Source organism: Nuphar pumila, chromosome 4 (genome assembly GCF_984573655.1).
Source record: "Nuphar pumila chromosome 4, dmNupPumi1.hap1.1, whole genome shotgun sequence".
In the NCBI taxonomy this organism is placed as follows: Eukaryota; Viridiplantae; Streptophyta; class Magnoliopsida; order Nymphaeales; family Nymphaeaceae; genus Nuphar; species Nuphar pumila.
This window is the reverse complement of record NC_143252.1, coordinates 56,960,808-56,978,083: the sequence shown is the minus strand read 5'-3', so window position 1 is coordinate 56,978,083 and position 17,276 is coordinate 56,960,808.

Genomic DNA, 17,276 nt, shown 5'->3' with positions numbered 1-17,276 from the left:
GGCATCTGTAAACACCCCAAATTTTCACTCTTATCCAGTGCTCATATGTCATTGCATATAATTGCATGCACTTGGCATACCATTTCATTGCACTACATAGCATTGCATGTCATTACATCTCATTTTCGAGATCGAGCACTCCTGTTTTCAAAATATTTAATCCAGATTTGAGTTTTTAAAACTTTTCTTTTAAAATCAATTTTAAAACCTGGGTTTTTAATCAACATTCTGTCGTTTGCCAACCCCCAGGACCTTATATTTTAAAGTATTTTCTCATAAGACAAATCTGGATTCATTTCAAACTCAATTTCAATTTATTTCAATTCTCAGATGAGGCCCATTTAGGTGGTGTCGCTTCTGGATTTATCAAAAATCTCAAAAAATTTAGACTCCTAGTTGGATCAGAACTCTTTTTCAGAGTCCAGTCGGATCAGAACTCTACTTTTCACTACCTTTTTACCTGTTTTTGAAGAAAACCTTTTAAAATCTTCTGTTTTGGCCAAAATCTTAGAGTCCTAGTTGGATCAAGACTCTTCTTCAAGAGTCCAGTCGGATCAGGACTCTTCTTCAAAGTTTTAATCGGATTAGAACTCTAATCTTTTACAGCTATTTTATTTATTTTCAATCAAATCTTTCAAAAAGAGTCAGAAACTCAGAGTTTTAGTCAAAACAGGACTTTGTTCAGAGAGTCCTAGTTGGATCAGGACTCTAATCCTGATTTCAATTTTGAGAAAATCTTTCAGAAATCTTTCAATCTACCAAAACTATTACACTTTTATTAAAGAATTTCAAAATTCTGAGATTTTATCTCAGAGTCCTGATCAAATCAGGACTCTACCCCAGAGTCCTGATCGAAGTAGGACTCTATCCAAAATTGATGTTCTCACTTCATTTTCACTGGTTTTCAAAAGCTTTGCTTAAAATTCATCATTTTGCTTACCAGAAAAACCAAAATTCTTAGAGTTCTGATTGAATCAGGACTCTTTCTTAGAGTCCTAATCAGATCAGGACTCTGAACCAAAACTTCAATTTCATCTTATTTCTAACTGTTTTTCAAAATTCTCTCATTTGTTTTTCAGAAAATACCAAAAAAATCTAGAGTTTCAGTTCGATCAGGATTCTGCCCCGGAGTCCTAGTCCAGTCAGGAGTCTGTTTTGAAGTCTGTTTTTATTCCATTTTCATTTATTTTCATTTGTTTTCAAAAAAATTAGGTCATTTTACAAAGTCCAGTTAGTTCAGGACTCTATTTCAGAGTCCTGATTGAGTTAGGAGTCTAACCCTAACAGTAGTTTCTGACTTATTTCACCATTTTCTGATAAATTCTTTTAAAAATTCTTTCACTTGGCTTTTAAAATCCAAAATCTCAGAGTTCTAAGAGTTCAGGACTCTAACCCGAAGTTCCAGTTCGCTTGAGACTCTGTTTTCAAAAATCTTGAATTTCAATTATTGATTTTAACCCCTTTTCAAAGCCGTTTTCAGTGTTTATTTCAAAATTTTCAAAAATCGATGTGGGCCCACTTAGTTGGCACCATATCCAGAGGAGTTCTGACCCAGTTAGAACCCTATTCCATTTCTAAAAATTTAGTTTCAAAGTTTACTTTTGAAAATCTTTTGAAAACTTTCTCAATTTCAAGTTTGAAAATCACTTTTTGGAAAACTCAAGAAGGGCCCACTCGGGGTGGTGTCATATTCGAGTAAATCAAGGCTAGACTAGGGTTAGTCAGTGTCTTGGTTAGGTTAGGGGTTTAGAGGAGTTAAAATCAATTTTAAAAATCCATTTTATTTAAGTTTTATACCATTAGTTTTTAAAGGTTTTAAATTCAAGTTTTAAAAACCAAATGTGGGTCCATACTAGGTGGTGCCACATTTGGAATTTATAGGGTTTAATTAGGTGTTAATTAGGGATTAATTAGAGTCCCACCTAGGCTATAATTCTCCAAAAAATCGTTGCCCCCTTTATTGGATTTATTAGAAAGAGTTCTAAAAAAATAAAACTCCTTAATTAACCCTAATTAAGGAGGTTTTGAAAACCTATAAAAGGGGGACTTCAAGAGGTCAAAGGAGCTCTTTTCCTCTCAAATTTTCGTGGCTTCTCTCTCCTCTCCAGCACCTACACCTTCCTCCATTGCAGCTGCAGCCCCAAGGTGAGTTATTTAATATTAGTTTTTTATTTTTTTATTAGTTTTTTATGATTTTTCAATAGATTTCACCATGGAAACTCGTGTGTTCATGGATTTAACCATGGATTTCATCCAAGAACCCCAAAATCAATTCAAGAAGATGATCTAACCCTATTCCTTACTGTTTTTCATGATTCTAATCCATTATAATCGTTTATTGCATTATTTTTTATATTCTTAACCATTAAAACATGCGATTTACCCGTTAAATGGGTTAAATCCATGCTTTTAAAGGTAACATCAAATTTCAGCCATTGATTCCCTAAGTTTTATTTATTTATGTGTTTGTTCATGTTTATTATACGTTTTTCAGCATATAAATAATTTTTATTTTACTGTTTTAGTATTTCTTTTATTGTTTTTATTAGTTAATGCATGATTTCCTAAGTTTATTAGATTTCTGTGTGTTTTTAGTTTAGAACAGAAAAGAGCATGCTGTTTCGGATTGAAATATTCACTGTTAATTTTTGATTTTTTTATATGTGATACATGAATATGTAATTGAACTACTGTAAAGAAATCAGAGTTTTTGGGATTCGGGAACTTTGTCAGAAAAATCAGACATCAAATCGGGTTTTTAAAACTTTAAAATCGTTGTTAAAATCAAAAGGGTAACTTGCTGTTATGATATTTTTCTCATCCGATGTCCGATTCAAGATCTGTAAAATGTCATAGATTCATATTGATGAGATCTATTTACTGTGAAATTTTGGGAATTTTTTATTTCTGTTTAGTATTTTTCCTCTGTCAGAGAATCGGATTTTAAATTTAAAACTCGTTAGGGTTTACCAAAACCCTAATCAGACTTGTGTTATTCATAAATCCCAAACCACAGATTCGATTCATGATCTGTAAAAAGTGAGTATTGTTATTTTTTTGTTCACTATTCACTGATAAAAGTTCAGAAATTTTTTATTAGGTTTGCTATTTCTTTCTGTATTTTCAATTCTAAGTATCTGTTTTAACCCCTGTTAGATTTGTTAGATTTTAGTTCATATTGACGGAAGAGTTTCTCCCTAACCGAAGATGATTTTTCCGATCTATAAATTGGGAAATCTCTGTTTTTTTTTCTAGTTTATCTCTGTAAAAATTCAGAAGTTTTCATGGAGGATTGCTCCTGATTCGGGTCTAACTTTGAAACTGGTATGTGACCTAGGTTAAAAATATCTTATTTTAGGTTGTTAATGCCATTTTCGGATTAAAATAATGTCAAAAAATTATTTTTGAAATTCCAATCTGATGTTAGGGTTATAATAAGTGTCTTTGCCAATTTTTATGAAATTTAGAATTCATTTGATGTTTGAATTAATAAAATTGCAAAATAGGGTACCTGAAAGATCCAAAAACACTGCCAAAATCACAATTTTTGTGATATTTCTTGATTTTTGTGCATAAGTGTGTAGTTTTAGGGTTTTTTTTCATGTTTAGAATCATGTTAGGATGTTTCATGTTTGATTTTGTGTTTATTTTCATCATAAATCTCAAGTTTTATCAAAATCTATTTCAGAAAACCCTGATTTCAAGGCCATAGTCTTGCTATCAGGGGCAATTTGGTCATTTGACCTCAATTTCGAAATTCTAAACCATAATTTTCATATTTTTAATCATGTCACATCATACTTAGTTCAATTTATTCTTATTTGGATTTTAAAACTTGCATTTTACAAAATATCTTTCTGAAAACCTTGATTTCAAGGCCATAGTCTTGCTATCAGGGGTATTTTGGTCATTTTGACCCTAAATTCGAAATTACAAATTCTATTTTCATATTTATTCAATCTTATTTCATATTTTATCATTTTGATTTAAGGGAATTATGGAAAAAGGCTTATATCTAGCAAAATCCAGTAATTTCTAGATATTACTAGATAAACCTAGAAAAGCCAACATATCTTTACTAACAAGTTTTCTAGTTTTGCAGGAACATTGAAGACTTTATTTTCCTTTAATTTATTGTATTTAAATTCAATAGTGATGTAAATTAAATTAAATTTGGAATAAGAATTTAAATTTCAGCTTAAACTAGGATTGCATTGCATATAGTTTAATTCTGCAAATATTAAATGTCTGATGAATGTATCATTCATGCATATTTTTATAAATTCACCATGGTCTACACGAATGGCACGTGCACTAGCTCTTATGGAGTTGACAAACTTGGTGGAATTTGTATTTATGGCCATAGTCAGAATACAAATGATACCCAGATTTATAATCTTCGTATTAGCCACATTCAGCCTACACTCTTAGGCTAACTTCAAAATGCACTGCATTTCTCAAAAATACAAAAAGATTTTCTCAATTCCTCAAAATCAAGTCTTTAAAATCCATATTCATTCAATTAATGTATTTACAAATTCCAATTTCAATTCAGAGAAATCAATTTTCTCAAAATATGGATTTTTCAATGATATTTCAAGTATTTCCCAAGTTCCAAATTCGATTTTCTAAGTTATATTTTCAATTTCAAAGTTTGAATTCAAAGAAATCAAGTTCTCCAAAGTTATTTCACATTTCTCAGAATCGATTTTCACAAAAACCTCTAGATTCTTCAGAAATTGATTTTCACTTTCTCAAATACAGTATCTCAATCATGATTCACGATTTTCAAAGAGTTTATTTTCCAAATATTTTTCAATCTTTGAAGCAAACATCATGTTTTTAAATATGCATTTTTAGAAATTCATAGCACATGCCTGATTCTTTGTGCATTTAGGAATTAGAATATGGTTTAGACAAGTTGAACAAAGTTAAGCATACAATTGATCCTTGGTTCAATTACCTCTGGTAAAGGCGCCAGGAACGGTTGAACCTTGTACCGACAGGCGAGTCCCATTCTTCGGAATTATCCCGCATTTTAAAACGGAGGCGAGTTATTTTTAAAATCTTTTTCAAATGTCAGTTTGACTCGCAAAAAGTAAAAATTTTGCGATGATAACAGTCTGGAACAGAGGTGAATATCAAGCTCCAGATTCCCTGTGACCAATGACAGTGGTTTTATTCATGTTACCTTATATGCCATAGAGCTTTAACAGCAAGATCCTTTGCATCTTTTGGTGGGTCATCTCAGAACTCAAAATTTTCAAGATCGCCATATTGGAGAACTCTCGTTCTGATTTGGGTTTAATTAAACTAATGCTAGATGAAAACAGAACGATGATGTTATATCAAAACAAACAAGAAAAGACATCTAGACATTACGATTCAGCAGATTTCAAGGAGAAAAGAGGATCTGACGCTAACTAACTATAAACAATAGGATGAACAATGTAAAGTCGCAAATGAAATGTAAAACAGAGATTCAAAATTGGGGATGAATGGGATCATGATGGATCAATACACCCACGCAAAAGTTAAACAGAGAAAGAAGGAAAGAAAGAAAAAAAACAAGAAAAATAGGGAAAACAAGATAAAGAGAAAAAGCGGATGACACTTATCGTAGCCAGCTATTGCAGTTGGGATGGACCCTTCTTCTTAATGAGCTTCTGTAACGAGATTGATTTCTTTCTATCGATGGAGAAAACCCAGAAGAAGAGTGGAAGAAAGAAAGAGGAAGGGTTGGATGAAGCGTGATGTTAATACAGGGGTTTAGCTAATGAGATGGTGGAGACACAGAGGGTGTCAATGGAATCGTATGCAATGATTGAACTGGCCTGAGGTGTATGAATGAAACGCACATTCAGATGAGCAACCAAATCCCACCTTGGTGGATGCTCTTCTAAACAACTGATGACTTGGGTTTTAACCATTTGAGTTACGTGAGTGGATTCTTCTATTAATCGATTACATAACAAGCATTGTTGTATATTTCAGATTCATATAGCGAGTTGATACTTCGGATAGGTTTGAACCATAAACCAACCTCAGTAAATCGATTTAATCATCCACTAGTATAACCCAGCAGGGCAATTCTAGCAGATCGTCTTAGCAAGGAATCCCAATCAACATGTTGAGCTGATCTCAGATATGCAACAATAAAAAAAATGTATTATTAGAATAACAATGCACCTCAAAATATAGATTACAACAGTGAACACCACATAAGCCTTAACAAATAGATCGCCATGTAGCAGGGTATCAGATTGTCAAAAATATGTAGCCAAATGATGATCGAACTCCATAAGGCAGGAAATTGAAAATTGAAATGCAAGCAGGAAACCACAAACAGAAAATGTAAGATGGCTAAATGTGAATGCCATTATGTAGGATGTAATGATACAAACCACATATCAACATCAAAAGTCAATCAAGCATAAGCAGGAAATCGACAACCACTAAGGAAATCAGAAAAAGGAATTAAGAGCAACAGATAGAGAAAGGGAAAAACGGTAACTCAAAGATGAATAGATGATCGAAGCACAGGCTGATAAAAAAAAAGAAAAAAAGAAAAAAAGAAAAGAAAGAAGAACAAGAAAACTGAAAATCAAATATGGTATAGAAACTGAAATAAAGAAGAGGAACTAAAATAACACAGGACATAAATCGAAATCACAACATGCATATATGAAAACCACTGAAATTCGATAATGAATTGTAAGTACAAGAAGAAAAATGATGTTGGAATGGGAGCATTCCGTCACTATGGCAATACATGGATTGGCCCTGTTATATGCAGGTCAATCTTCACGAATGATGCTCAACATAAACAATATTAGAAAAATAAGAGAACAAGGCAAAAGAGGAAAAACAAAATCGACAAATGAGAGAAAAATTGTAAGCAATAATTTTCTTTATGGGAAAAGGAAGAGAGGATGGTTGCTTACCCAACTGCTAGAGTCCTGAAGGAGGGAGGAGAGCTCTCGTGATTTCACTGCAGGGATAATCCCCTTTGCTTCAGCTAATTCGGATTATTTCGTTTTAATTGAGGGAGGAGAGGTGCCTTTTGTATTCTTGTTTGCAGGAGGTGATCGATTCCTTCAGTCGATCGGATATGAATCGGGGAAAAGAGAAACTGAGAGAGGGAGAAGAAGGGAGGCAGAAGAGGAAGAAGGAGAGATGCGATCAGAGGAAAGAAGGGTGCGGGGGTGAAATGCGGTGAGAGAGAAGAGGGCCCTCGATCATGGTTTTATAACGGGAAACCGTTATGGCTTTTACTATAGGGGTCACCTATATTTTTCAGAAATTTCAAAAGAAGGTTTTCAGAAAAAGAGTTTTTCAAAAGGGCTTTTTGGTTAAGAAAAGAGAATAGGCTATTTTTTCTAATTTTTTGAAAGAAAACCTTGAAAGCATATGAGAAGTATGAGAACTTTTAACAAGCGGGACCCAAATGAGGTTTTTGAAAGGTAAAATATTTGTTTTTGAAATATTTCAAGATTTTCTAAAATCTGGTTTTTGAGAAAACACCGGGTTAATTTCAAAACTAGGATTTCAAAATGGCTCTAGGTCCGAGATTTTTGGTAAAACATTAGAATTCAGATTTTAAATTGAGATTGGGCCCTAAATTGAGAAAAACCTTTGAGAAAATATGAAGAATTTGATTTTTTTGAAAAATAAGTGATTCAGGATCAGAATTGGATCCGGATATCCGATTTGGATCAGAAATTGGGTCAAAAATAAAAATTGAATATGGATTCCAATGAATTCGAGAAATGAATGGATTTTTTATCAGAAGTTGACCCGATTATTCAGAAGATGTGAGGTAAGGAGCAAAAAGGGAATTTTTGGATTTTTTGGAAAATTTGGGGTGTTCAAAGGATACAGGTGATGAGTAGACGAAGTGCGATGCGACGACGCACAGCAAAAGGCTTGAGACCTATACTTAGCAATGGATCTTGGCTTCTTCTGGTTTTGGGGTTTGAGAGGTTTTTCCTCTCATTTTGAGAGATTGCTTCATTTTATCGTACCCAGTCTCATTTTGTAATTTTGTAAACATTATGGTAATGAAATATATTTTGTTTGACTCATGGTTTGCTTTACTTATTGTGGCTCGCTCAGACTTGCGGCCTTTGCTTTACCCCTGTTTCCCTTCTGTACTTCCGTTGATTGATTTCAAAACTATATATTCAAAAAAAAAATGCTAAAAAACCAAAATTTACACAATGTATTTCATTTTAGAAAGAAGAGAAAGCTCAGCCTCAGATTTGTTGGTCCCTTCGAGGTTTTGAACCGGATCGGAGAGACTGCCTACCGAGTAGCATTGCTACTGCAGTATACACAGATACACAATGTATTTCATGTGTCAATGCTTAGGAAATGTGTTCACAACTCTTCCCACGTCATCCAACATGAAGACATCGACATTCAAGAAGATATGACAATGGAAGAAAGACCTGTCGAAATCATGGACCGTCGGGAACAAGTGCTCAGAACGAACGTCATTCCACTTGTGAAGGTGATATGGCAACATCATGGGATTGATGATTGCACTTAGGAACCCGAATCTGATATGCGGGATAAGTATCCTCAACTTTTTGCTTTGTACTCTTAATTGAATTTTGCGGACGAAATTCCTTTAAGGGGGTAATGATATAAGACCCACAAATTTTTAGACAAGTTCTTAGTAAAATTCATGAGACATTTTCATCTAAAAACAACATATTCGATCGATATGCGAATCAAATCAAATTTAATAAACCAGATATACTTAGGATATTCGTCGCTTCACGAATATATGCTCAAACACTCTAGAAGTCATAACTTCCTACCTGAACGAAATCAAGAGATTTTCACAAGCCAACTTTCTTAGTTACGTCAATACGAAGAGAATGACGTACTCAGAAATTTTCGAAAAAAAATTACTGAAACCCCAAAATATTTGCGGGATCCACAGAAATGTTGCTAGGACCCACAAAAATATTCCTCAAAAAATATCTGGTGGGACCCATAAAATATCCTGTGAAAATATCTAGTGGGACCCATAGGATATTCCATGGAATATTCTATTTGGATAAGATCAAATGTGTCATTTGGATAAGATCAAATATGTCATCTGGATAAGCTCAACAAGGAATTTTTGGAAAAGACAAGGGCATTGAGGTAAAGGAGGTTGCTTAGGGGCTAGGCAACCTTGCCTATAAAAGGAGGTGAGCCCCCTTTGAAAAAATCATCCTCCCTCCCTTTGCCTTTTTCTCTCTCCTAAATCTCCCCTACCTAGCTGACTTGGTCTGAACCTGCTGTTATCCTCGCGAAATTTTTCCCGTATTCCCTTCCTTGCGGAAGAGAGAGAGGGAAACGCTTTCGCGATTCAAACTTGACTGGATTTTGGAAATTGTTTTAAAATACTCGCCTCCGTTTTGAAAATTGCGGGAAAATCCATGGGATGGGGCTCGACCTGTCGGTACGAGGTTCGACCGTTCCTGCCGCCTTTAACAGGGGTAATCGAACCAAGGATCAAAATTGTACTTGACTTAGTTAAATCATCAAAATCATGTTCTATCCTAAATGCACAAAGAATTCAGGCATGTGCTATGAGACTTTTGGAAAATGTAAGTTGGAAAATATGATGCATGCTTGGAAAATGCTTTGGAGTTGGAAATAATTCTAAGGCAAATGATAAATATCAATTTCTCAAGAAAACTCAGATGGAAAAGATTTGAAATCTCAGGAAAGTTCATAAAGTTGTGGGAAAATCATGAATGGTTGAAAATCCTGGGAAAATAGAAGTGATTCTTGAGAAAAGGTGAACATTTGAAAAGGGGGAACACTTCTCAGGAAAACTCTGACTTTGAGGATTTTCTTAGGAAAATAATAGAAAATTTATAGGAACACTCATTGGAGAAGAAAACTGAAACTTGGGAAATTGAAATCCTGGGAATCTTACCCTTGAAATACTTGGAAATCGATTTTTTATTCTTGAGGAAGATTGGAAAACTCTTTTTGAAAATCTTAAGAAAATAACATTTTCCAGAGAAAATCGAGGAAAAACTTTGATTTTGGAAAATCCTTAGAGTTTCTTGAGAAATCGATTTCTTGAGAATGAAGTTTTCTTAAGAAAATCATGGGAAAACTAAGGATTTCATGATGCAAATGATATGGATGTATGAATGCACTTTGAAAGATTTTCTAAGAAATTTGTTGGAAAAATATGTATTAAGTCAAAATAAATCCTTCACATATCCTGACTGTGGCCATGAATATGTTCAGAGTTTAATTGATTTAATGCACAATATTTTGCAAATATTAGAAATATGATGTGCATTTTAAGATAGCCTAAGAGTGTAGGCTCAATGTGACTAGTAGAAAGATGATGGATCTGGGTCTCATTCATATTCCGACTAGGGCCGTAAATATAGATTCCACCGAGTTCATCAACTCCCTAAGAGTTGGTGCATGTGTCATTCGTGTACATCCATAGTGCTTTTGAAATAAAATGCATGAATCATATAAATAGGATATTGCATGAATTTAAACTATATGATATGCATCCTAGTCTAAGCAGAAAATTAAATTTCTTATTCCAAAATTTACATTATTACATCACTAAATAAATGAAATAAAAGGAAATTGCAGACTTCAGCTCCTTCTTTTGAATATCTCTGCCAAACTTGAAATAAGGTTAGCTCAAATATGTGGGTTTTTCCAAGATCTTTCAATAATATTCTGAAATTATTGGATTTAATTGGATATAAACCCTATTCTCATGCTTCCTTGATATTTGAAATGATGAAAATGCAAGAAATTCAGTAGAAAATAGTTTGAAATTCGGAATTGGGGTCAAAATGACCAAAATACCCCTAATATTAAAGTTATACCTTTAAAATCGGGGTTTTTTGAAGGAAAACTTGGTAAAATTGAGATTTTGAAATTCAAATTGAATCAAATGATGATGAAATGCATGATGAGGCATGATGACATGCTGCTAAACACATTAGGACTGTAAAATCAGAATTTGACATTTTGCAATTTATCCAAAATAACGAATTTCGCTTGTTTTTCGCTTGGATCACGGTCCCGCGGGGTCCTGATTTGATGATGTGGCTAAATCAAGCCTCAAATGAATTCCAAATTGCACCAAATTCGGTATGAAGCATCTACATACTCTGATAAACATCCTAGAATGCTAAAATTCATTAAATGATATGATTTAAATGCTAAAATTTAAAGAAAATCCTAAAAATGGTGGATTTCACCTACGGACCCAAACCAAATGCAATGCTTAATATGATAATGCAAAATTTACACCATAAAAACTTCTAATATTTTGCAGACTGCTAAAGGACCCGAAATAAAACATTTTTTGTTTTTACAGCCTCAGGATTTGAGCCATGGTGAGTTCGGTAACAGGGATTTGGTTCTGACGGAGGCAAAAATCAACCTAATCTAATATAAAACACTAAAAAAATAGAAAACAGCCATGGAAATTTCTGATATTTAACAGAGCTACTCAAGACGCCTACAGAAAAAACTTTCATGTTCATGATTTTGGCATTTTATCAACAGAAACACAAATAAAAATATAACTCTTTGTTCCTAAATCAACAGAACAGACAAATGTGACCAAACAGGTGACTGACAAGAAAAATCTGAAGCAGATATCACAACTGTTCTAAAAATCACATGCTTTCAGATGCAAACAGAGGACATCTTGGACATAATATTCACTTTTTACAAATTCAGATTTGGAGCAATACCCAAAGAAAACCCATAGCCTTAAGTCGATCCAAAGTCTCAGAGGCCTAAATTAGGCTCTGACACGTGTCCCGAACTCTCGGATTTTTGTCAGACATAAAAAAAAATAAAAAAAAACTGAGAACATCAGGTTAAAAATTATACATCCTCCCAAGTTCAGAACATCTTTTGGATCAAAAATCGGATCTTCCATGAGGGTGATCTCGATTTTACAAGTCGGAAAAGACATTTTAAAATGCATCCCGGGTAAAAAAAACCGACTCACGTTTTTGAAAGTTTACCATAGTAAACGAATTCAAATCCTTTCAAATTTTTGTCACATTTTTAGGGACACTTAAGGGCACATTCCATGATTTTTTTAGAATTTTTTATGAATAAAAAATGCATAAAATGACGTATGGACTGACTGACAAAAACAGAAAGCTACTGAAATTGAGCAGAATTGAAATAAATACCTAATTAAACCTAATTAACCTATGAAACATGCTAAATTAACAAAATAAAATGCAAATTAAATTTATCTAAATGCATGAATGCTAAAAATTATCAAGGAAGCATAATTGAATATTTTTATATATGTCGTTTTATGAGAATAGCTCGATCCATCCCTCGAATGAGCTCTTTCTTCAAACGACAACATGAATCAAATCATGATGAAATCGATTGGAATAGGGGCTTACCTTGTGTTCTCCTGCGGTTTTGGAACTCTCGAAATGAATGACTACCTTGACAATGGGCTCCAGAGGGGCGTGAATCCAGAGGAAACCAAGAAAGAAAATGGAATTCTGAAGTTCAATTCTCAAACAGGGCTCTCCCTGAGCTGGGCATGGGCTAGGGTATTTATAGAAATTTTGGAGATTTTCAAAATTCAAACACAGTGAATCTGGACCTTCCATGTGGCGCCATCTCAGGGCATGCCATTTTTATTTTTTGAGAAAATAAAAATAAGAATTTTGTGAGTGAGACACCTCAGCAGGGGAATTTGGAATTTTTCAAAAAGCTTGCTTGATTTTCTCTGCAGGAGTCTCCCAAATGGCGCCACCTCAGAGGATGTCCTCTTGGAGTTTCAAATTCAAAGCTTGGTTTTCCTGGAAGAAGGAGAGATTTCCATGTGGTGCCACCTCAGGGTGGCTCCACACTGCCATGTGTCAGAAGGTAGGAGCAGAGGAAGCAGAAGATGCCACCTCAGAGGGGTTTGAATTCTACTTTTTCTGATGAAAGGAGAGACTGACATGTGGCGCCATCTCAGAGCATCTTCATTGACATGTGTCAGAAGGAAAGGCAGAGGATTCAGATGGTGCCACCTCAGAGAGAGTTTGAAATTTAAATTTCTGCTTTTTCTAGAGGAAAGGAGAGACTGGCATGTGGCACCATCTCAGGGTGGCTCCTACAATGACATGTGGCAAGAGGGAGGAAAAGGAGGGAAAGGGACACGTGGCACCATCTCAAAAAATGAATTTAGGGAGGAGACTTCAGGATTTGCGCCACCTCAGCCTGGAGTTTGAATATTTGAATTGTTGCTTTTTCTGAAGGAGGCAAAAAATGACATGTGTCATTTGCTTTTTCTGAGAAGAGCAGAGAATGACATGTGTCATTTGCTTTTTCTGAGAAGAGCAAAGAATGACATGTGTCATTTGCTTTTTCTAAGAAGAGCAGAGAATGACACGTATCACTTGCTTTTCTGAAAAGAGCAGAGGGTGACATGTGTCATCTACTTTTCCTGAGGAAAGGAGAGAGTGACATGTGTCACTTGCAGGAGACATAATTCAAATGGTGCCACCTTAGGGGACACAAGCTCTACTTTTTGTGAACAGGACAACACATGACACATGGCATCTCATGGTGACCTTGGAATGACACATGGCACAGGGTGAAGATGGTGGACACTGACACGTGGCATAAAATGAAGAGGATGTTTAATGACATGTGGCGGCATCTTAAGATGGCCCCCACACTGACACGTGTCGGAGGATGGAAGGAGAGAGAAAATGACATGTGGTGCCACCTCTAGGTGAACCCCACGCTGACACTTGGCAGGTAAATGGGAGGAGAGAGAAAAAGACAAGTGGCACCAATCCAGGGGACAAGGCTCCTATATTTTTGGGTTTTTTCAAAATTCAGGTTTTTCAAAAGAAAAGCCTATGTGACACCACCTTAATGTGGGCCCCACATTGCTTCTTTATTGAAATAAGGACAAGGCAGTAAATCCTTTTTTTGGAATTTTCATAAAATCTAGACTAATTGGCAAAACAGAAATTTTGAAAAGAGTTAGCCCCTGTAAGGCGATCTTGTAAAAGGAAGATAGTTGAAATAGCTGACAAAAAGGCAAAATCTGAGTTGAAGTGGCTGAAATCCATATTGAAAACTATCCAGATTGTTTTCCTGAGGAAATATTTTAAAATTCAGAGTCCTGGGGGTAAAATGGGAAGAATTGATAATTTTGAAGACCCAGGATTTTGATAAATTCTGTGAGGGTGTACTAATCCAATATCTGGTAAGTCTGATGAGGGAGAACCTGTGAAGAGGTACATTTTCAATACCAGGTAGTCTGACAAGGGACTTATTCCAATTTGGTTAATCTCTTGAAGAATGATCTGTGTGTATGAAATAGTTATACAAGATGGCTATGTTGATAGCCGGTTGGAAGAACCTCGATTCAACAAAACTGTCGTTGTTGTAGCGTAATTTGAACTCAGATATGAGAAGCATACCTCATCGATCATGAATCATGATATGAGGTTATGATTGGAATGAATACGATGTTGAACTAAGTGAATAACATTATGAATCTAACATATGGGAGAAATATCCTGAGTTACATACTTAGTACTTTTAACAGAATTTCATGGACAGAAATTTTTTAAGGGGGTAATGATGTAAGACCCACAATTTTTCAATAACTTTTTAAATAAATTCATGAGGCATTTTAAGGTAAAAATACCATTTGAATCCAGAATATGAATCAAATCAAATCGATTTGTACAAACCAGTTGTGCTCAGGATGTTTGTATCTTCGCGAATATATGCTCAAATCGTCAGGGTGTCATAACTTCCTCCCTGAATAAAATCAAGAGATTTATATGAGCCAACTTTCTTAGTTACGTCAATACAAAGAGAATAGCGTACTCAAATTTTTTTGGAAAAAAATCACTGAAAAGCCAAAATTTTTGCGGGACCCATGAAAATATTGGTGGGACCCACAAAAATATTCCTCAGAAAATATCTGGTAGAACCCACAAAATATCTCATGGAATTCCCATGTGGCCCTACACTAAAAGGAACCTCTTGGAATTTTTCAGAAAGAAAGGGCAAGAAGGGGAAAGAAGCCTCTGGATTTTTCTAGGTTTTTCTAGAAAAAATCAGAAAGAGGAGGTATCTTAGGGGCTAAGCAACCTTGCCTATAAAAGGAGGTCCCCCCCCCCCTTTAGAAAAATTGTCCTCCTCTATGACGCCCCAAACCCCGACCTTGTAAAAACCTTTGGTTTTTGAGTTTTTTTTTTTGATACATAGAGTGAAAACAACCAGCGAAAGTATAGAAGGGAAATAGGGGTAAAAAAAAGGCTGCAAGTCTGAGCAAGTCACAATGAGAAAGTCAAAGCAAAATACATTTCATTATCATAATGTTTACAAATTTACAAAAGGAGACTGAGTACAAAAAGGAACAGTCTCTCCAAAAAGAGAGGAAAAACCCCTCAAACCCCAAAACCAGAAAGAGCCAGGATCTGCTGCGAAGTGTGGGTCTCAAGGCTCTTGCTGTACGTCGTTGCATCGCGCTGCATCTACTCATCACCTGTATCCCCATAAAACAGGGTCAGTACTTTTGCGAGTTGGTGAGACAAACCATCCATACATTATCATTTTTATGGAAAAGCAGAAGGTAAACAACATGCTACAGATATGCTAAGTACCAGGCTACAACTAGCATGATGGAACAGTTAGAAACATTTAAATAAAGGTACTAGTGCAAGTCAAGTAGGTGCACGTGCTACAAGACTGTAAAACTATAAAGTAAATAACAGTGCAAGAACTGAAACAGGGCAGAAACGAACCAACAAAGTGTAGCAACTAAACAGAAGTATGAGCAGTGCTAGAATAAAACAAGTAACCAACTATTGTACGTCAGTCTGTTCGGTTAGTACTTATGTTCTTCTGATTACTCCTTCGGGTATGTGAAGGAAACCTCGCATTCTGTGAGACTTGCACCCGGCGTCTGTTATTCAATTTCTAATATGATAACTGAGGATGCTAGAGACCGAGACAAAACCACCTGCGGACAGCACGCGTCTAGGAGAAACCTTTCACAGGGGCAAGGGATTGCAATCCGTACTACTGCAGTAGCAGAGGTCCCTGAAGAGGGAAAACCTCGACCTCCCTAACTCTGAGTGAGTGGAGGTCAGAGGGCTCTGTGGCTCCTCGAAAAAATGGTTCGTGGTAACAACATGTCACTCGGGGTTGTACCATCTACCCTCTCTCTGAGTGGCCAAATTGTGAATGGGGTGCGGCAGGTTTATCTTATTTAGGCTCATACTTCAAGTCATACCTCCTCTTGAGGTAGTTGTGCCTCATGGTCCCCGCGGGGTACGCAAACGAGGACTTGGCTTGCCCATCCACGTGCTCAGCCTCACATGGCCACAAAAGAGCATATCGCCTGTGAAGACGATATTATACTATTTCCATTTTAGACCTAGGGTTGCACACACGTGAGCACATTCTCACGAACCCGGGCCATTGCCCGAAGACTTCAACTGAGTCCCAAAACCTCAACAGGCCAATAGTGTCATACCCTCTGGTGTTTTCAATGTTTCAAGTGTATGTCACATCGAGTGTAAAGCACATCTCTGGTGCATCGTATATTCATTAATATATGAGTGAGCCAAAACAAAGGTACTCAATGAACCAAAACTAATGACATTTGTGTCAGGATGTGCCAAAGTGTACGTGCGAAGCAAGCAAAACTACATCTCAATTTCACACTTGTAACGAGCCGTGAGCAACGATACATCAACAAGTGTGTCAAGTGGCACAAATCACTATTTTGAGCGGCACGAGGCTCAAAATACATATACAATAGTTATTGTACATGCGAGGAGTATCTAGAGTATAGACTACGCATTTTTTTTCTAAATATGCATACTCCAACCATCGTGTCGCGGCAAGTCTTGCATAGCGAAGCCTTCTGCAAAGAACCTTTGCGAATTCAACACTCAAGAGTGTCGAGAGTGATACTTAACCCAATTCCATCCATATAGGGATTACATTAGCATTTCCAAATACGTGGCCGCACTTTGCCTGTGCAAACGGGGAACGAACACGACTGAGTGCCAGGAGGGTTCAACAAAAATCGAAGAAATACACGCAAGCATATAATGTGACACTCGTCACAACTCACCCCCCCCCCCTCACTGCCAGGGTGGTCAGCGGGGTATGAGCATCCGAAGTCCGCGACCGCAACGACATCATTGCTTGCAAGCGAAAAATCCTTGCTTAACCAACTTCTCCCTTTTATAGCTTAACAGACACAGAGGGGC